The following is a 24,656-nucleotide window of genomic DNA, read 5'->3' as shown; positions in this document are numbered from 1 at the left end:
CCATGTTCACTGCTCCAGCAGGGGGGAGGGGTATCTTGCCGCCTGGGCAGGTCAGCCTTCCCAGGCAATGTTCCCAGTGGCCCGGACCTACCTCCTTGGTCTGTAGGCCTCATCCTTCACAGATGAGTGTCCTTAGACTGCCTCTCCTCAGAGAGTCTGCCCGCAGTCCTGGAACCTTCACTCCGCCCCTCAGTTTGTCTCTGCAGCTCTTCCACCAAAAAGCCACCTAGGTCCTGGGACCCTGCTCTGCACCTAATCGCCTGCCTATACGGCCCCTCCTCTGGGCAGCCACTGAAGCCCGGCGGGTTACTCTGAAACCAAGCGCTGTGCTGAGTTGCTTCCTCTGCAAAGTTCCCAGTTATCCATGCTCACTGCTCCAGCTGGGGGAGGGGTGTCTCGCCGGACAACTCTACTTCACAAAGTTCCCTGCGTTCTGGGACTACAGCCCCATCTGGGACACCTCCCCAAAGGGAGAGACCCAGCGGCTTTTAGTTGGTCCCAAGTCTCTCAATATCTCCTCTTTTGAATCCTGAGTCCTGGAGCAACATGAAATGCAGCCGCCCTCTAGTCCACCATCTTGAAATCCCGTGTCCCAGAGATTTTGATACATTGTATCATCATTTTCATTGACCTCTAAGAATTTTTCAATCTCCTACCTGATGTTTTTTGTTATCCATGTTTCATTCAATAGCATATTATTTAGTCTCCAAGTGTTGGAGTAATTTCCTTTTTTTATTTTGTCATTGATTTCTACTCTCAGTCCATTATGATCTGATAGAATACAAGGTAGTATCTCTACTTTTTGCATTTTCTAAGGGCTGCTTTGTGGCATAACACATGGTCTATTTTTAAAAAGGTTCCATGTGCTGCTGAGAAGAAATTGTATCTGCTCATTGATGGATGGAATATTATATATATGTCTATTAAGTCTAGGTTATTGATTGTGTTATTGAGTTCTATGGTTTCTTTGGTTGGATTTTGTTTGGAAGATCTATCTAGTGGTGACAGCAGTGCGTTAAAATCACCCAGAATTATTATGTTATGGTTTATGTGATTCTTGAAATTGAGAAGGATTTGTTTGATGTACAGTGATGCACCATTGTTTGGGGCATAAATATTTACTATCGTTATGTCTTCCTGATTTTGGTTTCCTTAAGCAGTATGAAATGTCCTTCTTTATCCCTTCTGACTAACTTTGGCTTGAAGTCCACTTTATCTTATATAAGGATGGAAACCCCTGCTTTTTTACTGAGTCCATGTGCATGGTAGGTTTTTTCCCATTCTTTCACCTTTAGTCTGTGAATGTCTTTTTCGATGAGATGAGTGTCTTGCAAGCAACATATTGTTGGGTCTTTCTTTTGAATCCATTCTGCCAGTCTATGTTTTTTTATTGATGAGTTTAGGCCATTAACATTCAGGGCTATTATTGAGAATGACTTGTATTCCCAGTCATTTGGCTTATTTTTGGTTTTTAAGTTGGCTTGGTTTCTCCTTTGAGTGGTTTTTCTCTAAGGTAGTTCCTCCCTTTGCTGACCTACATTGTTGTTTTTCATTTCTTCCTCATGGAATATTTTGTTGAGAACATTCTGTAGTGTAGGCTTTCTATTTGTAAATTCTTTTAACTTTTGTTTCTCATGAAAGGATTTTATTTCATCTTCAAATCTGAAGGTTAGTTTTGCTGGGTATAGAATTCTTGTTTGGCAACCATGTTCTTTCAGAGCTTGAAATATGTTGGTCCAGGTTCTTCTAGCTTTTAGAGTCTGGGTTGAGAAATTGGCTGCTATCCATATTGGTCTCCCCCTGTATGTAATCTGATGCTTTTCTCTCACGGCCTTCAAAATCCCATCTTAATTTTGAATGTTAGGCATTTTCATTATAATGTGCCTTGTTGTGGATCTGTTGTGATTCTGTGCATTTGGTGTTGGGTAAGCCTCTTGTATTTGATTTTCCATTTCATTCTTCAGGTTGGGAAATTTTCCGATATTATTTCATTGAATAGGTTGTTCATTACTTTGGTTTGTTTCTCTGTGCCTTCCTCAATCCCAATAATTCTTAAATTTGGTCTTTTCATGATGTCCCATAATTCTTGGAGATTCTGTTCATGATTTCTTACCATCTTCTCTGTTTGGGCAACTTAATTTTCAAGATTAAATATTTTGTGTTCATTGCCTGAGGTTCTGTCTTCCAAGTGGTCTAGTCTTTTGGTGATGCTTTCCATTTAGTTTTTTAGTTGGTTTATTGTCTCCTTCATTTCAAGGATTTCCGTTTTTTTTTTTTGTTTTTTTTTTTTTTTTGTTTTGCTTTGTTTTGAGAATCTCTATCTCTTTGTTGAAATGATCTTTTCCTTCCTGCAGGTGTTCTTTCAGCTTATTGGTATTATCATTCATTGCCTGCATTTGCTCTCTTATCTCATCTTTTGCTTCAAGAATCATCTTAATCATGTATAATCTGAAGTCCTTCTCTGACATTTCTTCTAACATACTGTCATTGGATTCTATTACTATAGAATCTATAGTATTTTCTTCCCTTGTTTTTTCATGTTGTTCATGTATCTTCCCCTCTAGCATTGCAGATCTGGGTTATTGCAGATTTCCCCCTATGGGCTTATAGTGGCCCTATTGGTTTCCAAAACCCTTTCTTGAAGGGGAGATCAATATTAGCTGTGCCCAAATCAGACACTATGAAATCCTAGACCAAATAGCCCCTATGGAGACAATAACAAAATTGTCATAATAAACAAAATGAGTTCAAATATTATCTTCAGTAAAACAAACAGGTTTGCAATAAGGTCTGCAGTTTCTAATGGAGGACAAAGAGGATGCAGAGGGATGTAGAATGTGGCTGTTAATGGGATAAGAAATGAATATACAGAAGTTCTAGAAAATAGAAAGTGTGAGTGTGTAATCAAAAGAAATAGGATGTTAGCATTAAAAAATGGAGAAAGAGACTCTGAGGGAACAGGTAAATAAAGGAAAAGAGAGCAAGAAATGTAAAGAAATAAAAAGTTAATTTTTTTTTAAAAAGGAGGAAAAAGAAAATCTACTGTATAACAGTCATATTCTAATGAAAGCTCCCAGTGTTCAGTAGCCTGATGCATGAGAGGTACCTGACAATGAGCTTCCAGCCTCCAGCAGGCATCGCAGGATGGGATTTCCCCCACCTAATGATCGGAGCTACGGCTTCCAGGATTATCCAAGATGGCCACTCTGGCTTCGAAATGTGTTGGCAAATGGGGAGCTGCAGCTCAGGGGTGGATGTGGTCAGCTGGAGATCCTGGACACGGGATGCAGTTGGTCCAGCAGGGGCCCTGGCAGTGGTGTGTTTGGTGTTGTCGTGGGATCCTGGAGGCCAGGTGCAATCAGTAGGTCTGGGGTCCCGGTGATAGGGTGCAGTCATTTGATCTGGGGGTCCTGGCAGCAGGGAGCAGTCAGTCGATATCAGGGCTCCAGAGGCAGGGAGTGATCAGTCGGGCTGAGGGATCCTGGAGATGGGGTTCAGTCAGTCTGGCCAGGGATCCTACAGGGTCTGGTTGTTGTCTCAAAATGGCGGCAGCCACGTGTAATCAAACCTGCAGGTAATGTAACAGTGAACTTCCAGGCAGCAGCAGGCAGCTGGTTGGCGATCAGTTTGCTGACTGTTGTCGGACGATCGGGAGGTGAACCTTGAGCATTGGGTGATGGATAGGAGTAAGGCAGGCGATGGACAGGTGAGAGGCAGGCAAATGGTGGATGATAGATGCCTGACAGTAAGCAATCTGCTCTCAAAAAAGATGTCGATATGCTGGAAGACTGCAAGTCATCATAGTAGAAAAATGGGTAAACACCAGGGGATCGATAATCAGCAAAAACTGCCTCACCAAGAAACGGATATCCTTTGCTTGAAACTGGCATTACAGAGTGGCAAGGAATGCAGCCTCCCTCTAGTCCACCATCTTGGATCTCCTTTTTTATTTCTTTGAGACAGGGTTTTGCTAAATGACCAAGGCTGACCTCAGATTTGTGACAATCCTGACTCAGCCTCCCAAGTCACTAGGATTACAGGCATGCAGCACCACACACAGCAGGAGATACATTAAAAAAAAAAAGTCGCATCAATAATAAACCAGGTGGCAGATGCACATGGTCTGCAAGCGTGAAGATGGAGCAGACTCTGTGGTGTGTCTGAATGGGGATGTGTGCTCCAGTCCTGTCCCTGTGTTCCCAGTGGGCAGGCCCAGTGTGTTCAGGGACCAGCCCTGGGCCACCAACTGTGCTTTGCAGCATCTACACCTTCAACCACACATTGTTTTATATTTACAATGCTTTAAAAATTAAAAAAAAAAATGAACGACATTATATGATTCTAAGCAAAAGCATCTGTGGCTGGATCTTGCCCACAGGCAGGAATCTGCTGGCCTGGACTAGTCAGGGACACCCAACAAGAGGGTGTGCCCCTGGCATCCAGTCTGCTGCCTCCACAGTGCCTGTAACCTTGGAGGCTGTGCTCCAAGGGGAAATGCTTGGTCTCCTCGAATGCCCTGCCCATCACTGGTCCCTTGAGCAGCACCTTGATGGTGTCTACCTGGAGAGAGAAGCCCTGTGAGCATGGCCTTGTGCTGAGCCCACCCAACCCACTGCCAGGGGGTTGCAAGGACTCAGGGACCCCACCCTGGGACAAGACCTGGTTGAAGAGGTTCTCCAGGCAGCCATGGAGCTTGTCCTTTTTATTCCACAGGATGCCCATGACACAGGGCAGCTCGTCCCCTGACCAGAGAAAGAGCAGTCACTGTTGGTTGTTGCTGCATACCTGCTCCTCCAAACCCACAGGGGATGTGCAGCCTGCCAGGTCCAGGTCCCCGCTGACTCACTGGGCAAATCCTTTGACCTCTCTGAGGCTGTTTCTTCTCCAGAAAACCGGGCAGTAGGCACTAACACCCTATAAGATGGTGAGGTGTCGATATTCCCACTCCACAAATGAGGCTGCTGAGAACAAAGAGCTGAATCACAAACCCACTGGGTCACTGTCCCCTGTTCCAGTAAAGCCAGCTGCCACTGAACCTCCCAGGGGATGGATTTCAGTGGCCTCATCTGTCACAAGACATTAAAATCCAGTGACATATTCCATCTTCCTGAACTTCCTTTTCTTCCGCTAAAGTGACATGTGATAAAGTTAAATTTTACGCAGACTTCCTCTGGTGGGACCCATTGTGACAGTGGAAGGGACTTGCCACCTGGCCCACCCTTGACCTTTTAATCATGGACCGCAAAGTTGTCTGACCTATTTACTCACAAAGTGCATTTTTAAGCCTGTGAACAAGAGTAAAATCAAAAAACACATCGGGCTTTCAGTCAATGCTGCACGCAGAGCATGCCCTCCTTGGTATCACCTGTCTGCCCAACTGCTGGCCTGCCTCCATACATATGCCCACATTCTCCAGGTACCATCGGTGGGTACACCTGGCGGCATGAGGGTTCAAGGCCGAGAGGACTTGGTCTTGGAACCTGCCTGTGCTGCCTGGATTCTGGTTGGCATGTGCATCATTTCTTCAGGTTCCCTCGATTCCCAGGGTCTGAGGGACATCATGGCACCTGCCACGCCCACACTCCGCATGAAGGTGCATCATCATGCATGATCACCTGAGGATCTCTATCTGCTCTGTGTCTGGGATCTTGGTTTCACTCATTAAGTGTCCCAGCACACAGAGCATGACAGGTGCTTGATTAAGTACCTGCTGGAAGGTACTTAATGGAAGATGGAAGGAGACTCCGTGCGACTCAAAGCAACACACTACAAACATGGAAGAAGGTTCAGAAATACCCACTAAGACAATGGCTGGGGGCCCTCCCTGTGCTGGGTGGCCACTCACCAGACCCCATCTCGTCACTGCCCAGGTAGGAGCTGTTGCTTCTCACTCTGGTGTAGGACAGGACTGAGTCCCGGTTGCTGTTGTACTCACTGCATGGGGTGAGAGATAGCTGAGTCACCCTCCATTCCCAACCCTGGTCCTGGACACAGACCACCTTCTGGGGTGTGGTCAAAACCTTGGTCCATGGAAATGACCACCCAGGTGTCCTTCCTGTCTGAGGGTGGGGAAGCGATTTGCAGCCAGCACGGAAATGCAGAAAGAAGAGGGTGAGTTGCCTCCATTCACCTGTCAACACTGCCCAGGGTTACACAGTCACCTGTCACCACTGCTCAGGGTCCCACACTCACTTGTCATCACTTCCCAGAGTCCCACAGTCATCTGTCACCACTGCCCAGGGTCCGACACTCACCTGTCACCACTGCCCAGGTCCCACACTTGCCTGTCACCACTTCCCAGGTCCCACACTCGCCTTTCACCACTGCCCAGTGTCCCACACTCACCTGTCACCACTTCCCAGGTCCCACACTCACCTGTCACCACTGTCCAGGTCCCACACTCACCTGTCACCACTGCCCATTGTCCCACACTTCCCTGTTACCACTGCCCAGGGTCCACACTCATATGTCACCACTGCCCAGGGTCTCACGCTCACCTCTCACCACTGCACAGGTCCCACACTTGCCTCTCACCACTGCCCAAGGTCCCACACTCACCTCTCACTACTGACCAGGGTACCCAGTGCTCCCTGAGTGCCTGGTTTTTCTTAGGAGAAAACCCTGCCCTGATATGACCTTCCCACCCACCTGAGCAAGGAGTTCTGTAATCAAAAGTCACCATTCAACAATAGCATCCCACTGCTGGTTGACAATTAAAGGAAAAGGACACAGAGATGTAAGAAGGAAGACCCAGAGACCTGGAAAAACCCTGGCCCTCGAAGCTTCCAGGATCTGCCACAGAGGCAGCCAGGAGGGACCATCTACAGACCCCAAGGAGCTGGGCACCAGAACTGAGCAGGGCACTCGGGACAGCAAGCATGTTCACTGACTGCATTTTCCTGCGGCTCCAGGTGTGCCCACAGCCTGAGCTGCCTAAGACGCCCCCTAGCAGCAGGCGGAGGTGACTCAGCTCTCATTGGGCTGAGATGAGGAGGTATCTGCACCCGGCACAGGGTCAGCAGGGGACCCAGCTCTAGTCCACTTAACCCACTAACCAAGGCCCCACTGATGTTGTTACAATTACTCTTATCAGCAGCAATACAGCTCACAGCCCTTCATGAGAAAAAGAAAACCACCTTATTTCTTGGATCAAGTAAAACTAAACAGTGCTTACTGCAAAAACCATGGGTTTTTTTTTGTAGTGCTAGGGATTGAACCCAGGGGTGCTCAACCACTGAGCTACACCCCAGCCCTTTCTGTTCATTTTTCCATCTGTCCATCTATCTGTCTACTAATTTTGAGATAGGGCCTCACTAAGTTGACCAGGCTGGTCTTGAACTTGGGATTCCCCTGGCTCGTCCTCCCCAGCTCTGGGATCACAGACATGCGTCCCTGTACCTGGCATAAATCACAGTCTTACAGGAGTCTGAAAGCACACCATACAGTCCATCAGACCCATTCTCTGACACTCCATCAGCACATACAGCTGCACAAGCAGCATCTGTCAGGCCAGGCTGGAAGTGCCAGCCTGGACAGGAAGCTAGGGACCCTCTGGGGTGCTCCTTGGCTTCCAGAGGGTTCAGAGGCTCAACTGTCCTGCTGACTGTCCCATCCTGCCCCAGGCCATGGTGGCCACACCCACCTGTAGGAGTCCTGGTAGCTCATGTTGTCGTGACCCGAGTCCTCCTTGAAGCAGACTTTCTTGATACCCCCATTGTTGCTCCTGTCCATCTCACTATCCTCACTGACCAGTGGGGAGGAAGAGGCCTCCTCAGACAGGGGCAGGTCACAGGCCCTGTCAGGAGTGAGCTCCATGATGGTGGACAGCAGCCTGCAGGGCAAGGGCTCAAGATAAAGACCCAGTCTGTGCTTCACTAGACTCTGACCTTCAACCCCGCACAGGGGAAGCCATCCAGGGTTTTGTGTCCCTCCACTGAAATGCCCACTGAAACTCTGCAGATGCCCAGCTGAACACCTGCTGGTGCCAAGACACAGGCCCATGCCTCCTGGCCAAGCTTGGACTCTGGCTATTCTGGGCATAGGCGAGGGAACTGAACGAGGCCCAGAGAGCAAGGCTTTCAGTCAGCAGGCTGCAGGGCCTCAGGACCACCCCTGGGCTCTGCCACCATGGATGAAAGTCCAGGGGTCAGGTGGCAGGTAGACACATGGCATGGCTAGGTCACAAGGAAGTGTCATTCAAAAGGCAGTTTTAGCCCTAAGGCCACCACTTCCTAATTGAGAGGCCTAAAGCAAATTGTTCAACCTCTGAAACTCAACCTGTAAAATGCGATAATTCACATGTGCCTCCAGGGTTGGGGGAAATGGGAAGAATAGAACATGACATGCGTTAGACAGAATAGCATCCGGTGCCTCATGGGATCCACAAGCCTGGGCTAGACGCCACCCCACCTCTCATGAGGTCAGTGTCACAACTGACTCCACTCTGCAGATGAGGAGACCCAGGGTAAGAGAATTTGCCCAAGGTCGCACAGCCAACAGGTGGTGGGCCAGGAGTAAAGCCCATGCTCAGGCTCCAGAGCCTGTAGCCCAGCCTCCTGCATGGGGAAAAGATCCCACAAAGCGGAGAGAAGGCACACAGGGTGCACAGGCTCTGCAGCTTGAGAGCAAGGCCCCTACACGTCCCCTGCAGTGTCTCCAGCATGCAGGCCTATTCAGCAATGCTTCTCTCCCAGGGGAAATGTGCTGCAAGGGGACACTGTTGAGACAACCTGGGTATCACCACAGGGAGCGCACTTGCTGGGCCCCTGGCAGGTGGAGGCCAGGGATGCTGCCCAAGGCAGCCTCACCACACAGAACCACTCACCCAAAATGCCAACAGACTCAAGGTAGATGTCCTGGCCTAAAGGTGATCATGCACCTCTTACTGTGCAGAACAGAATCAGCTTCTTAGCACCCCTGGGATCCCTTCCCTGTTCAAGTGTCCTTGACTGTTCCAAACTCTGTTAGGTGACATGTCAGAGGCAGATCCCTAGCTCCATCGAGAGGCTGCTTTTGATGGCTTCATCTCCAGGGTCCTAATAGCTAAGGGGCCTGTCTCCTCCCACAAGGGTCACTGTCCTGCATGATGGTTCACCTGCATCTGAGGGGGCACCATTCAACCCTCCTGGGCCCTACCCTGCTGCCAGCAGACTCCAGGCACTCCTTAGATATGGTTGGAGTACTGCATGTGTCTGCAGTATCACAGCAAGGTGGCCTCAGGTACAGCTGTCCACCTTCCTGTGATGTTTGATACCCGAGACTTTCACCATGTGGCCTTGGACCCCTGAGGACCCTGCAGTCTTCACTGCTTGTTGGAGGGTGACCTGACCCCAGGGGCACCTGGCCAAGTCTGCAGACAGTTTGGGTGTCATGGTGGGGTGGGAGCCCAGGCACCTGAGCTTGCAGGCCAGGGCCGCTACAGGCAGCTGGTGTGACAGGACAGCTCCCCTCCAAGGAACCGCGCAGAGGCATGCAGGCCAGGCCGGGCTCACCTGTTAATCTGGGAGATGTACTGCTTTATGTCCTTGAGGGCCATGTCCAGCTTGGTGAAGAGCTACAGGTTGGTGTCCTGAACCTTACAGTCCTCCTGCCCAAGGGCGCCCCTGGTCAGCCCAGAGCTGTCACTAAAAGTCTTCCCTGGAGGGTCCCCATCCACCGCAGTCAGGCATTTCCAGGATGGGATGGCCATGGTGGTGATGCAGTGCTGGGTGTAGGACATGAGGTTCGGGTGGCCTGCAGGAAGAAGGCAGTCCCATGAGGTGGGGACAGGCACTCCCAGGACCCAGGAAAGAGAACTTCCCGAACAGGACTTGGGTTGTTTTGTGGTACCAGGGATGGAACTGAGGGCCTCATGCATACCAGGCAAGTGCTCCACCACTAGGTTGCCTCAGGATTTTATTTTCTAATGTTGGGACAAAGTCTCACCAAGTTGCCAAGGCTGTCTTCAAACTTGGTGATCATTCTGTCTGTAGTCGTAGGCATGTGCCAGAGGGCCTGACCTCCCCTCTTGGAACTTAATCCACTAAATTAGCCCAAGAAGACAGTTTCAGTTTGATACTGATACACCTTTAACCACTGTGGCTTTTTCAGCCTGGAAATGCAGACACGGTGGCTGGTACCCCAGCATCCATACTCTATCATGAGGCACCCTGAAAGTCAGAGGTCCAAACCAGAGATGGGGTCCAGAAAGAGAGCAGTGCCTGGACCCTGATGCTTATGCAGTCACATTCTGGCCCTGTACTGTTGGCCCTCAGACATTGTTCTGGGTGGGTACCATAGTGTGGGTGGAGCATCATCTCTAATAGACACAGGCAAGTACATTGTTCGGGGTCAAGGTCAATGAGAGAGGGCTTGTGCCCAAATCAGATGATGAAGGACCTGCCCACAGAGGGGGTCATCTTGGGGTAGGACACCTCCGTGAGTTTGATGTGGCAGTTGGTGGGGCAGAAGTTCAGACCACACAGCAGGTGGGGCTCCAGGGCAGCCTGTTTGAAGGCAGGGCCGACCCGGCTTTTAAGCTAAGCTGAAAACTGAGAACAGGGCACAGGCTGTGAGCTGCAGCAGGGTCTGGAACACCTCTCAGACACAGTCCAACCTGGCTGTGGCCAGACACCCTGAATCAGACGGTCAGGAGATTACTGTCCTTTCTGGGTCACAGGAAGACCCTGGGGAGGCCAGGAGTGAAGACCTCCCTACTGAGTTGCACCCATTTTTTAAGGTCAGCTGCTGCCCCTGAGCTGCACATGGGCTGCACCTGAGCTGTCCCAAGGGAACAATCTCTCCTGACCCCAGTGCCCCGGGTTCAGCCAGGGCTGCCTTCCCACCCAACAGAGACTGGATGAGGCCAGGCAAGGGGCCAGGGCCAAGCCAGCAAGAGCTCCCTTTGAGTCAATTTCTGATAGGATGGTGCAGCTACTGCAGGCCACCATCTGACTGCTCAAGAGAGAAGCCAACGTGGGGAACAAAACCAAGGGAGGGAGAGCAGCCATACTCTTGCATTACTGTAATGTCTGATTTAAAAGCCTGGATGCAGCCATGCCTGAGGTTCAGCTCTGCACTTTTCAGTGACAGAAACATAAAAATTTTTCATTTGTTTAAGCAAAGTTGGGCTGAAGTGTGATACCTACAACAACAGCACCCCAGGTGAGATCCCACACCTACAAGCTGTGGCAGGGCCCCATGGGGAGCAGGTACCTGCTGGTAGCAGGCGATCCTCTAGCCAATGTTCTCCAGCTTGGTGTTGAAGATATTGTGGAAGGCATAATGGGACATGGTCACAATGGCACTGCTTATGGCCATGAACTGCCTGCAGTGCTGCACGAAATCACTGTCATCTTCAGCAAAGGCCTCTAGGATCTGCAGAGACAGCAGCAGCCACTGAGCACTCGCCAGGCCACGAGGGGCCCAGTGTTCCTCCCACATCACCAGGTTGGGCCTGCTGCCCATGCCACAGACTCAGGCTGAAGGGACAGTCACCCTCCTTGGCCCCACAGACTCCCAGGGCAGGGACGAGGATGAGGCCCAAGTGAGGAAGTGCAGCAGGTGGTGCCCAACATGGGAGAACTGCCCCCGCCCCAGGAACCTTGATGGTAAGGCCAAAGCAGCCATGGGGCTCCATGATCCTCTCCAGCACATGACACCAGATGCCCATGGTGCTCACGTACTCACACACCATCCCAGGTTCCAGATTCATGTTGTCCACCGTCAGGCTGACCACTGGACCATCCTCTTGCAGGCTCAGCTTGGGGCCCAGGGACAGCAGTGGCCAGGCTGCCAGCCAAGGGCAGGTGATGCTGAGGAGAGCACCATACCATGGCTACCCAGGCCCTGCCACCCACACAGCCGGTGGGTGTGTGAACTATCCCCAGCGCTGTCCTCTGCTGCCGGCCACTGTGTGCCCCTGTCCTGGAGGAATCTCCTCTAGAATTGACCCCTGTGAGACATTCTCAGTCTGTGTGACTCAGAAGGGGCCCTGCCTGCACCCTACCCCTGAAGTCCAGTCCCACATGTGGGCAGAACTCTGGTGGATCTGGGTTTCTGCTGAACCTACAAATGGACCTATAGAGGTCTCTGAGAAGAGATCTGAATGAGGACAGGGATGTAAGTGAAGTGGAACTGTGGAATTTTCCAGGCAGTGAGAATAGTAAGTGCAAAGGCCCTGGGGCAGGGACATATTCAGCTGGAGCAGATGTAGCAGAGGGCAAGCAGGAGAGTGCTGGGAGAGGAGGTTGGAGAGCCAGGCTGGAGCCAGCCAAGGTGGGGACATTGATCTCTTCCCTGAGCATGAAGGTGTCATCTGGAGTTCTGCTCTCCTGTTTGGGGGAGACCTAGGAGGAGGAGGTGTGAGCAAGCTACCGCAACCATCATGGTGAAAAGTCATGGCAGTGTAGGGAATTGTTCAGGTGCTGGGGGCAGGAGGAAGTGGGTGGACAAGGGTATTGCTGGGATTGAAGTGGGAGTGTAGGAGAAAGGAAAGGTTAGAGGACTCTGGGTGGGGCCAAGAATCTGAAAGTATGGAGGGGCAGGTCCTAAAGGGAGGCTCCTGTAAGCATCCGGTGGGGAGGCTGAGTGGACAGGCAGGCAGCCTGGACTCAGGCTGAGGTGGCTGCAGAGGCACTGAAGCCTCCCCCGGATCCTGTGAGCACAGTGCAGAGTGAGCAGCACCCAGAGGAGCGGAGGAGACTGTACCAGGAGTACCTGATCCCCCACAGGTCCCCAGGGGGCCGCAGGGGCCTCAGGTCATGACACAGGGCCTTCACAGCAGTGGAGCCACAATGCAGCAAAAGGTATGCAGGGGCTTCCAGGAGCCCAGGCAGGTGAGAACACAGATCCCCGAGCCCAGAAAGCACGTGATCCTCAGCCACCTGGGCTGAGCCCGGAGACTCCCATCCAGAGCGTAGGATGGTGTCACCCTGAGCCTCAGGCTCTGTGGATCTGGGGAGACCCAGAGAATGGGTACAGAACTGCCCATAGGTCGGGCACTGAGGACATACCCCAGTCGCTCCCTGTCACCCCCACCTCCCCTCTACCCAAATCAGGTTGGTCTTCCTCTGGGGCTCCCTTGCAACAGGAGTCCCAGCTGAGGGTCTCCTGGTTGGCTCATGCCTCCTGGACATCCTTGTGGGTGTGGTAGATCTAGTGGAAGAGGCCCTGGGGGAGCTATTGTCAGAGGATGTCCAGGGAGGGGGGATGGGGACCAGCTGCCCAGGGAACAGCTGGGACTCAGGTGTGCCAGGGACACCACCTTGAAGCATCTTCCAGATGCCACCTCAGTCTCCCAGGGCCCCCAGTGTGTACTGTGATGGCCCCATGCATCAGCCTGAGGAGGGGAGCCTTTGGAAAATGCCAAGTCTCCAGTGTCCCCAGGGCCAAGTGACAGCCTAGAGCACAGCAGGTGCCCCAGGAACACCTCAAGATCCAGGGGTCAGTCAATGGAGAAGTTGCCCTCCCACAGCCCCAGCTCCAGCCCCACCAAGGACACATGGGCCATCACCACCACTCTGCCACCATGACAGGGGTGAGGAGGGAGGTCCTGTCCCACCACCTAGGTGCTGGATACCAGGTCATGGGGGGGCCAGGCTCCTCCCGTGCCCAGTGGACAGGGCCCCCAGGGTCTGGGGGGTGGCCACCTCCCCACTGCCCCCAGCATGGCTCCCCTCGCCCAGCCACAGGCTGCTCACCAGTGCCTCTTGGCCACAACTCTGGAATGCCTGGAAGTGCTCCAGGATGCCCAGGGAACCCTTGCTGGCCATGCTGCTGCAGTTGACCTTCAGGATGCACTGGCTGGCACTCAGCCCTGCAGCCACAGCCACAAAGCTTGGGGACAGGAGTGGACAGGGTGTGGTGGGCAAGGTAGGCTACCAGGTGAACTGCACCCACTCCAACTCCCCAGACACCCAGGGTACCTCCCTCCCTGGAGCTGATGGGCCCCTCATGGGCAGCAAGGGAGCTGACACCCCATTCTGCAGAAGAAGTTGCTCAGAGAGAGGGCAGCTAGCCAAGGTCAAACAGCAGGGGCATCCGACTCTGGACCCAGGCTCAAGTCACTAGAGCTTTGTCTCCTTCAAGGTCCTGCATGACCTTGTGGTCCTGGACCAGGGTCAGCCCCATGTGGCAGAGGAAGCAAGGGCTCATGGAGGAACAGAAGCCCCCTAGGTCTCAAGTTCAGAAGGCATAACTCAAGCCAATGCTGCCAGTTGCCAGGTGCACGTCATCCCTCCCATGATTCCCAAGCACCAGCCCTGCCCCTGGGACCTCGGGGTTGATGTGACAAGTAGTCTCTGCCTGGATGGGCGAGTTTACAAGGGCAGCCCAGCTTTGGGTCTGCGTCACACCCTGCTCTCCACCATCCTTCATCCAGCACTACTCAATGTCCTGGGCTCCAGGTCCTCGTCTCCAAGATGGGACATCAACACAACCACTCACAGGGTTCCTGAGGGATCCAGGGAATTGGCACCAGAAAAGGTTCAGCAGCAAGCAGCTCTTGGCAAGGGCTCAGGAAACACAAGCAGCCTTGCTATACTTGACTGGTCCATCCACTGCCAGGCCAGGACCTGGACTGTCCCCAAAAGGCCTGGACCCAGCTGGGTGCTTTCTCAGAAGGGGTGGAAACACAAAGAGGGGGCCAAGGCCACACTGCCAACCCTTTCAATTGTGAGACAGGGTCTCACAAAGCTGCCAAGCTAGCCTTACCTTTGAGATCCTCCTGTCTCAGCCTCCTTAGGGGCTGGGATCACAGGCATGTGCAGTGCCCAACCAACCTTTCCTCCTATGAGTTTGATGGCTCTGAGTGTTTTGTCACAGCAGGTGCAAAGCTGACTGACACCCACTAGCAGTATAGCAGCAGGTCACAAATGCAGCCACCACTCCAGGGAAGGCCTCCCCCTGCACTAGCACCATCGGGGCTGGAGGGCCAACCTGGGCACTATGGGATGCCAGCAGCATTCTGGTCTGCCCCAGATCTAATGGCAATCCTCCCCAGTCCTGCCGGATGTCATGTGGAGAAGGAGGCAAGTCACCCCCAGTGAAGAACCACTGCTTTAAAGGTAAATGACCCCTTCAAAACAACATCAACTTTTCAGGAGATTTCTGTCACAATTTGCACTTTCTTAGTGAACAGATTTTAGAAGCATAACTCTGACCTCAAAAGTGACAATTAATGTTGAAATTTTAAAAGGGGCCTGTGTGTACAATGCTGGCCCAGCACTGCCTGGTTTCCTCTCAAGGCAGAGGGCCCCTGAGACCATAGGAGAAGGCAGTGCAGGGGACAAAGTCCTGGAGTTGGTGACCTGGGGCTGTGTCATGCACCTGTGGGACAAAGATTCATATTTCTGGCTCCTCTCAGCAAGCCCAGTCTGGCAGGAGTGAGCCTAATTCCTGCCTGGGAATATGGAGCTGAAGGGCATCAGCTTCTTCACAGAGGGACATGCACTCTCTGTTGAGCCATCCTCCCTGCTCTGTGCATCCCTCTGGGCTCACTCTGTCCAGGTGTGATCAGTGTCTGCAACCTCTGCTTCAGGAAGGACACAAATGCCATGGCTCACTAGCAAGCTGAACCAGGCAGTAAGGGTCTAGGCCACTTGGAACTGGTATGATGCAGACAGCCTGTCCCTAGGGCTGCTGCCGGTCAGTGGGGTTCCCACTCACCTCTCCTCATGGCATAGACACAGGGTGGAGTGGCTCCCCGGATCAGGAAACACAGGACTGCAGGGTGGTCAGGGACTTTGATGGTCCTGCAGCAGGCACCAGGGACAGGTAAGGCATAATGAAAGCAGCACACTTCCCACAATGCATGGCTACCTGGGGGTCCTGCCTCTGAGGCTTCTGGGAAACTCAGCCCAGGCTTGCCACTCCCACAGGAGGAGAAATGCAGTTGACCGGAGTCCATACCACCAATCCTGGGACTGAGAGTCCCAAAATTCTACCAGACCACCCACACCACTCCACATCCCAGGAGCCCCTGGTGGCCAGACCAGCACCCCACCAGCAGGTACTGACTCACTATGGAGGAGGCAGGGTGAGAAGTGGCCCAGCTCAGCTTGGTGCTCATCCCAGAGAAACACCCAGCAGGGCCCCTAGTGAGGGGCTGGAGAGGCCTGTTGCAGGCACACTGAGGCCTGCTCCCCACCATGGCAGAGAGGGCCATACCTGCCAGGGTGGGTGGTGGGTGTCCTCTGTCCGGGACACTTCTATGCCCCTACCTGTGTACTTTTGTCCCCAGTCCCTGTCCCCCAACTTGACCAGAGGCTCACAAAGGGAGGAACTGTGTCCACACCAACAGGGTCACATTCCCAGGGCCTGAAGACCCCTGGGCACAACCAGAACTCATGTCCCATGGTGGTTGCAAGGACAGGCCCCCCACAGGGCCACCAGCTCCTACCCCACCAGCACCCCAGCACAGCACCTCCTCAGCACACCACGGGTGGGGTACACTCACCATTTGACCTTGGTGGTGCAGGGGGTGGTGGGAGCAGAAGCACTGGTTGAGGAGGGACTCCACCTCAGAGAAGGGTCATAGCAACACCAGGTCCTAGTTGTTGTAGTACATCTTCCTGCCCTCCAGCAGGCCAGCCATTTTGGGGACAACAGGGCAGACGGACATGTGGTTATTAACCATGATTTCCACAGTGAAGGAACCTCCCTGTGTTTGTTAGGACAGGGGCAACCCTGCAGGCCACAGCAGCTCCCCTCTGGAAAGCACTGAAGGCAAAGGTTCTGGACAGCAGCTGCAGAGGGTGGCCTGCCCAGCGGGACCAAGCTTGGCATCAAATGGGGTGGCCACCTGGTGACTGCTTCTCTCATGGTGGGTTCTTGGCATGGCAGGTGCAACCCTACCTCCCACCCAGGAGAAGCTTTGACCTGTAGCTCAGTCCCGACTCCCACCCGGCCCTTCTCCGGCCCTGCCCAGGGCACAGCAAGGAACTTCTCCTGCTCAAGCTGCAGCTATTTGAGTTTTTTATCATCAAAGTTCTTTGAAAAACTATCTCAGAACTTGAGCATTCCCAGTGCCTCTGCACAAAGCCAGCAGAGGGCGCTGGTGGGCCATGCAGGAGCACACTGAGTTAGGCGGTGCACTCCCACTCCTGGGTACCTACAGAAGTCCTGGCCCAGTTTCCCCAAGTGGATGAGAGAGAAGCACTGCCAATGTCTCCAGACCTGCCAAGCTGTCCCCTCCCACCTGCACACAGCCCCTGCCAGCAGCCGGGAGGCCTCACCTCTGCCAACAAGCCCCTCTGGACTGACTTCACCACCATGGCCTTGTTCTTCTGCTCGATGTTGAAGACATAGTCTTCCTCCTGGGGCAGGATCTGAGGGCCCAAACCAGACCTGGTGAGGCACACCACCCTGAACCCATGGCACTGTGATCCTGCCATCTCCTCATGTCCCAGGGCCACCAGGGTGGTGTGCAATGGGGGGTCTGCAAGACAGCAGTCAGACTAGGCCAACTGTACACAGTAGGTGCTCAGTAGATACCTGTAGTGAGGACAACACCCCACTCCCACCAGAGCCTAGTGTATTCATCCAATCTGTCTGTCATCCCTTCCTCCTGCATGCCTAGGGGACAATCTCCTTCCTTCCATGTTACTGCCTCCCCATCCGCTGGCAAACCATAGGTGCTCAATAAATGACTTAATGAATAAAACAGACCCAGAACATAACCATGGATGTGGGAAAGCAGCTCAGAGAGCAGCAGCTCCTCTCCTGCTGGAAGAAGGTCCTGGAGCTCTTTGGGGACAGAGCCTCTGCCCCTCATACATGGCAGGTGCTACACAGGATGGGAGACAGCTACTGGACATTGCAGACTCAACACAGCAGCTGTGCAACTGACAGTCACAGGGGGCCAGACCGTGGCATGGAGGTGTCTGCAGCCCAAATTAAAGCAAAGCAGCTACAGGCCAGGGCAAGGTGTGGGGCCACAGGGCTGTCCTGGAGCAGAGAGCTGGACACCACAGTGGGGGAGTGCACAAGGCAGCAGGCCAGAGTGCCACCACCCAGAGTGAGGAGGGAGATCAAGGTGGCTGGCATTGAGATGGATCTGGGGAGGCAGGGTCTCCCAGGCCACTCTGAGCCTTTGAAGCTCACCCTGTATGAGCCGGGGAGCCCTGAAGGAATCAGGGGAACAGCAGCTGCCACAAAGAAGGCTGTGGGCCTTTTCCCATCAGGAAGACCAGCTCCAACCTGGGCAGGAGTGAGCAACCTGCTGTGAGTCCCTGTCCACCACAAGCTGGGGCCACACATTAGGAGGGGCTGATGTTCACCAGCAGGCGGGCAGAGAACAGGACTGTGGGGCTAGGTGGGCACACTTTCGGCACAGCTGTGAGACCTCCCTGAAGTGCAGAGAGTGACAGCCACTGAACACTGGCAGCATCTGTCAGACCTAAGGCCCTGGGGCACAGGGGAGTGACTTTGGGAGGCTATCCCCAGGCTCAGCACCAGGCTGTGTGTGCAGGGAGGACAGGAGGAGCTGGAAAACCAGGGAGGGTGCTCAGCAGCCCCAGTGTGAGTGAAGAGGACACTTGGCCAATGTGGTGAACTGGCCTCCTAGTCACCTAGAATCCCCAGGAGTGCTGGGAAGGAAGGAGGCTGGCTCAGCCCTGCTCCTACCAGCAGCTACTTGACCAGGATATTCTCCACCAGCATGAAGTCACTGCAAAACTGTTTGTTCTTGTTGATGATCCCCTCCATCTCCTCATCAGCGTGGAAGTGGAAGTCCTGGGACTCATCCTTGAACTTGCGCTTCTTCAGCACTGCAGAACAAGACACACGAGTGACACTCAGATTCCCCGCCCACATGTCAGTTGCACTTGCCAACTGGGCAGTGCTTGGATGGGTTTACCTTGGCCCGAACCCTAACTTCATTAGAATGGAATCACATGCCAACACTAACCTACTAGGATATCTCACATAAGGAACTGGATTTCTGCCTTCTCTTGAAAAATCTGAACCTGCCCCATCTGCTCAATAGAACAAATCAGGGTCACAAAAATAAACCATGTGGGACTAGACAGGGAAAAGCAGGCACCCAGCAAGGGAGAAGAATCACCAGAGGGGACTTCATGTCCAGGGGACTCAGGATGTGATAGGTGGTAAAGGATTGTAGGGAGTACCCTGCAGAACAGACTCTAACTCAGGGGAAAGAATAAACCAGATCCCTACCTCACACCACACACAACAGTGAATTGGGTGGAAGATCTTCTGGTGAGCAGTGAAACTAAAGCTGACCAAGCAAATGCTAGCACCTCAGTGCTAATGCAGGTATCAGAAACAAACCAAGGGGTGGCAACCTGAGGCTCCAGGGCCATGTCTGGCCTATGTCTGTTCTTACAAATAAAGTTTTATTGGAAACAGACTCATCCATCTGTGGACATAAGGTCTGCAACTGGCAGCTCTCAAGTCACAACACCAAAGTTGGATATGTGTGACAGAGGTCATAAGGCACACAGGGCCTAAACTCCCACTATCTGGCCCTTTACAGAAAAAAGTGCTGACCCCTATACCAGGAAGAGCCAGGAAAATGAATAGGCATGACCAGTATGCAGCTTGACCTTTGGCCTGCGGTCCAGCAGGCACCTATGTGCCAGGCATTTGGGGTTGGGGGTGTGTGCTTAGCTCTTCTACTCCTTGGAAAGATAGAAAGATTTGTATCCCTTTAACAGATGGAAAGTCTAATGCCCAGACTAAATAAATCTGCCCAAGGTCAGATAGCCAGCAGGTAGCACTAGGGCCCCACCCAGGCCCCTCCTTTCCCTGTGCTGCTCCCCAGGTCTATCAGTGGGGATGGTGAAACACAGACCAGGGAATCAAGGCTCGGTTAGGTTAGGGTGGCTGCCTAAGGCCAGCAGGCCCCTGTGACAAGAAGAACCAGCTACCTAGACTGGAGACATCTCATCCCTAAAGACAGGGCATCGGGTGGCTGAAAGGAAGACAGAAGTGGTGTCTCCTCCTCTTGGTGCCCAGGACACTCACCAGGACCTTACCTGTCTGGCCACCCCAGCACCTCTTTGGAGAAAACAGACACATAATTGCTACTTTCCAAGAGCTGGGGAGCCAGGTTACAGGGGGCTGGCTGGCTTGGCCTCCACTGTAAACAAGAAGCTATAAGATTCCTGGAGTGCGAGGAAGAGCTTCAGTTCTATGGCCAGCTGACGGGTCTGTGAAACACCCTGGAATTCCTCAGGTCCATGAGCTCAGCCAGGTGAGGCCTAACCTCCACCTCTGCTTGGAGGTCACTGTCCAGGCCTTGTGAGCCGCAGACCTGGTATCGGATCCCTGCTCAGCCCCTTGCTGACCACATGTGTGTCCAGCCTCATTCACATGGAAAAGAGCACATGACTTTCCAGCTGTGAGGATTATGGTGGACCAACCTCTGGATGCCTCCCTGGGACAGCGGAGCTCCATGCCAGAGGAGGCCTCACAAGGCCCCCTCGGTACCCTACCCTGCATTCTGCCAAGGCCACAGTCCTGGGATTTGGCTCTTTTCCCTATTTTAGACTATTTTTTAAGGTTGCAGGAGGGGCAGGGAAACAGGGCCTCACCCTGCAATTTTCCCCCAGGTCCCATGAGGGTTTCAAGACTGCCTGGGCACACCCCTGCGGAATGTCCTCCCAGCAACCTTCCCAGAATAGCTATGGGGGTGAACCCCTAATTACCCTCACCCACAAACAAGAGTCCTGCCCAGCTGGCTGGTGGGAGAGAAGAGCTGGTGGATGGCCCCACAGGGACTAGGGTGGCTTCTGGGAACCAGTGAGCCACGGCAGCAGGAAAGAGTCCTGACCCCACAGAACCATGGCAGGTGGCAAGGTCTCCAGCAGAAAGCTGAGGAAACTGGGGCCAGAGGGTGGGGCCCAGCTTAGGGGGGTAAGCAGAGGCAGCCCAGCCCCACCGCAAGGTGACCTGTCCTGTTCACTGCTGCCACAGCACTTAGCACCGAGCATGGAACATGGTGGGCACCTGCCATAGTATGGAAGTATGCTTGGCTGCAGGGAGAAAGGGTCCCTCAACCCTGGCCACACAGGGAATGGTGCAGGGGGCTGGCTGGCAGTAGGAGCCTCGCTGTCGTGCCAGGAGCAGAAGCTCTGAGTGACAGGCAGGGTGGACAGGGCATGCCGGGGCAAAACTCGAGGAAGGGTTACTGTGGTTCATGAAGCCATTGTTGCACAGGCCCATGCCAAGCAGTGACATGGCAGTCTCTCTGGTGGGGAACAAGAAGGGGACAGTGGCCATCAGGTAAGTTGGTAATTCTGAGCCACAATCCTGCCCAGAATCACCCACCCAACCTCCTCACATGCCACCTCCCTTTAAGTCGCCTTTCACTTGGGGCATTGTCCCTACCACTGAAAACCTGCCAAAATGGCACCATCAGAACCAGGGACATGGGTCCTCTCAGGCTTGCCAGGGAATGACCCACCTCCTCCCAAGGAGCCCTGTCCTCTGCACCATCACCACCACTAAATTATCCAGCATCATTTCTGTTGCTTGCAACCCAAATAACCTCAAAACAGTTGGCAAAGGGAGAGTGTGGAAGGGTAGTAGATGGAACAGCAGGGACAAAGAAGCAGAGTGGGAAGGAGCTCAAAACTGCAGAAGAAACAAGGAGCATCAGGGCCAGCCAGAGAGCAGCCAGACCAAGGTGGCAGGGGCTGGGAACCTGTGCTGAGTCCCAAGTGGTGGGAATGGGGCCTGCAGAGTCCACTCAGCACTGCAAACTGAGAAAGGGGCTGCCAGTGGGGGAGCCTAGACACTGGCTGGAGGGCCCTCCAGCCTCCCCATCCAAACCACCAGCCCAATGAGCAGCAGACTGTTCTGCCGCCCCTCCCTGTCAGCACCTTGAGGGTATGAAGGACATTTTCCCAAGTATAGGGGACACAGTTGCTCTTTCAGAGGTTGCTATGTCAAGCACAGGCCAGACCCTGAGCAGGAACCAGGTCAGCTTTGGCCTCGAGGTTCACTGAGCTGTTGTGGTGCTGACTCAAGAGACAAACTGCTACCCAGGGACTTCAAGTCAGCCAGTAGCTGGACAGTCAGTGAGCTCAGAGCCAGACCAAGGGAGGCACCCAGAGGGGCTGCATCTGGAGCAGACACCCCCACTATGTGGAAGAGCAGGAAGGATAGCTGGGGCAGAGGTGGTGCAGGCCCAGCTCAGCAGCCTGGGAGGCCAAGGCAGCATCTGGAGCCCACCTGGCTTCTGAGATGCTCATGGCCTGGGCCCCCCTCAAAGGACCTGGGGCAGGCAACCAGCAAGTCCCTCACCCCAACAGAGAGGACTCAGTTTAGAGCGGCAGGCCCTGAATTTCTCACCTGGAGAGCAAGCCCACCATGTCTGGTTGGCAGTCACTACTGCTGATGGGGTATATAATTTGTGTTTGGAGAGTAGAGTCTCTCTCTGCTCCCTGATGATGGAAGCTGCTTCCCTCTGCCACACTCCTCCATCATGATTTTCAGCCTCACCTTGAGCCCCGAGGGATGGAGCTTGCCTTCTCTGGAACCATGAGCTCTCAAATAAGTCTTCCTCCATAATTGTACTGGTCAGATTCTTTAGTCAGAGCAGTGAACAAGATGACTAGAGCACATGAACTTGGTGGTATCAGTGAGTGATAATATGGGGAGTGTGGAGGGGGAGGTGATAGAAAGAGGAAGAAGACTCTGAAGAGAAATCAGTAATTTTTCTGTTGACTACTCTGCTTTTGGTAGCAGTCTATTACTTTGTAATCTTTGCTTTGCAATAAACATGCTGCTCATTTGTTACATTTGTACCCTGTTCTTCATTTCTCTGCTGAGTGTACCCTCAGTACCAAAGGCAGAAAGATCCCCTGAGCCCTGGAGTTTGGGGCCAAAATAAATAACACAACACCCCACCCCCACCACCTAAAAGCAGGAGTTGAATGCAGGATTTGGAGGCCACAGTGAAGTCAAAGGTGCCGGACCTCTGGGAAGTGTTTTCACATGGGCTCAGAGACAGAATGGTTGGGTCAAACAAAATGTTTTAATCAGTAACCTCTGGGCTAGGTATATTTTATATGTTGAGTAAATGGCAAACAAAAAAAGTAACCGATTTTATATTGATGAATTAGAATAATAAAATGTGTTGAGCTCATTCCAATTTAATAATGTGAGTACTTGGATGTTTTAACTTCTAAATTCATTGGTGGTTAATGCAACCAAGTGTCTGGGCTTCCCAGGAAGGTTTTCCTTCTGAGTGAGAAATTTACAGATACTAACTCCCCACCTGTTCTTCACTAAGTCAGGATGACTCCAGCAATAGGCTGAGTCAGTGATTGACCTGACCTGCCTCAACTCAATTCTGTCTTTCTGTTTTCCCTTTCCAGTCCTTGAAAACAAGCCTAAAGAAGAAGACCAGAAAAATGTTCTCTTATAAAAGAAAATGAAGAGAAGCAAAAGGCAAATGAATATCCACTCATGAAATTATATTTCCCAGGGGTATTCAAAGTGTAAATCTGTGACCTAAGTAATGTATATCTGCATATATAACATATTTCGGATAGAGATTTTCTCATAGTAAAGAAGAAGATAAGATGGCATTATTATCAATGTGATCCTTCCATATCTTATTTGGGACATTGCTAGTAGTCTTAGCTATATAAGTGACAATAACTTCCCAAAAGGGGAAGAAATAAAAAGAAGAATCAGCTGTTAATAGGGAAGTTTGCCACCCATCACGTCTCCGGGTCGTTCTTGCTGGCGAGAGCGACAAGTGGTGCTGAACCCCGGGAATCTTACGTGCCGCGGAGAGGTGAGTGAGGTGAGCAACGGATCCGTGAAAGTGTGCACCCAGATCTGTCAGTGGACAGGGAAGTTTCCTAGAGACGAGAATATTGTGATTGCGATAAAGTTCCTAGGAACGAGAGGTTAAAGTTTCCTCAAAAAATGGGGAACGAGGTTGCTAGATGTAGAATGGAAGGTCCCTTGAAAGAAATTCTTAAAGCTAACGGCACTTCCTTAAAGACAAACTGCTTGGGCATTTTTAAAGCAGGTAGAGGAGATTTCACCTTGGTTTCTGGAAGAAGGATTGTTAACTATCCCACAGTGGGAACACCCGGGGGAAGATTTAAAGCGCTGTCCGGTAACGCTCCCAGGGACGTTAGCAGTTTGGTCATTAGTCAGAACTTGTTTGCGTTCCCCTCAGGAGGCTTTACAAAAGGCAGTTGCGCAGGGAGAGGAAGTGTTAGAAAAGGTAAAAGAAGAGTCACAAAAGGGCTCTGTTAGCACTCAGTCAGATTCTGATGAGAGCGAAGAGGGACTCTCAGAAATGGAGTTAAATAAAATTAGTGAAGAAACAAAGTGTTCTCAAGCTGGTTCAATTAGTCAACAGGCATTAAGGGAATTGGAGGGCATAGGGCAGCAGCTAGAAGACAAAAAAAAGGCGTTACAAAAAAAGAGTTACTCAAAAGAGTTGAGCTTACAAAAATATGCAGTGGCACAGTGGAAAAAAAAAAAAAAGGAGAAAGTACAAATAAAACCACAAACAGAGCACAAAGAGAAAAATCAGTTTAGGGGAGGGTCCCCCTAGGCAGAGAGCTCAGCAGCTCCATTCCTTAAAAGTAGTAAAAAATAATGTTTTGTGATTTTCTGCATTCAAACCTAACCTGATTTCTCAACCAGGTAAAAAAGGGGTTAAAAAGTAAAGTCCTGGGTGATCC

General features: G+C 52.2%; 1 pseudogene; it reads right to left on the bottom strand.

The window, feature by feature from the left end:
- Positions 1-4,462: 4,462 nt before the first annotated feature.
- The window catches only part of LOC124975603 (phosphatidylinositol 3,4,5-trisphosphate-dependent Rac exchanger 1 protein-like), a 105,645-nt pseudogene continuing 85,451 nt past the window's right edge, over positions 4,463-24,656 (bottom strand).

Source organism: Sciurus carolinensis, unplaced genomic scaffold (genome assembly GCF_902686445.1).
Source record: "Sciurus carolinensis unplaced genomic scaffold, mSciCar1.2, whole genome shotgun sequence".
Lineage (NCBI taxonomy): Eukaryota > Metazoa > Chordata > Mammalia > Rodentia > Sciuridae > Sciurus > Sciurus carolinensis.
Note: the sequence above shows the minus strand (reverse complement) of the source record. Positions and strands in the feature narration are given on the sequence as shown.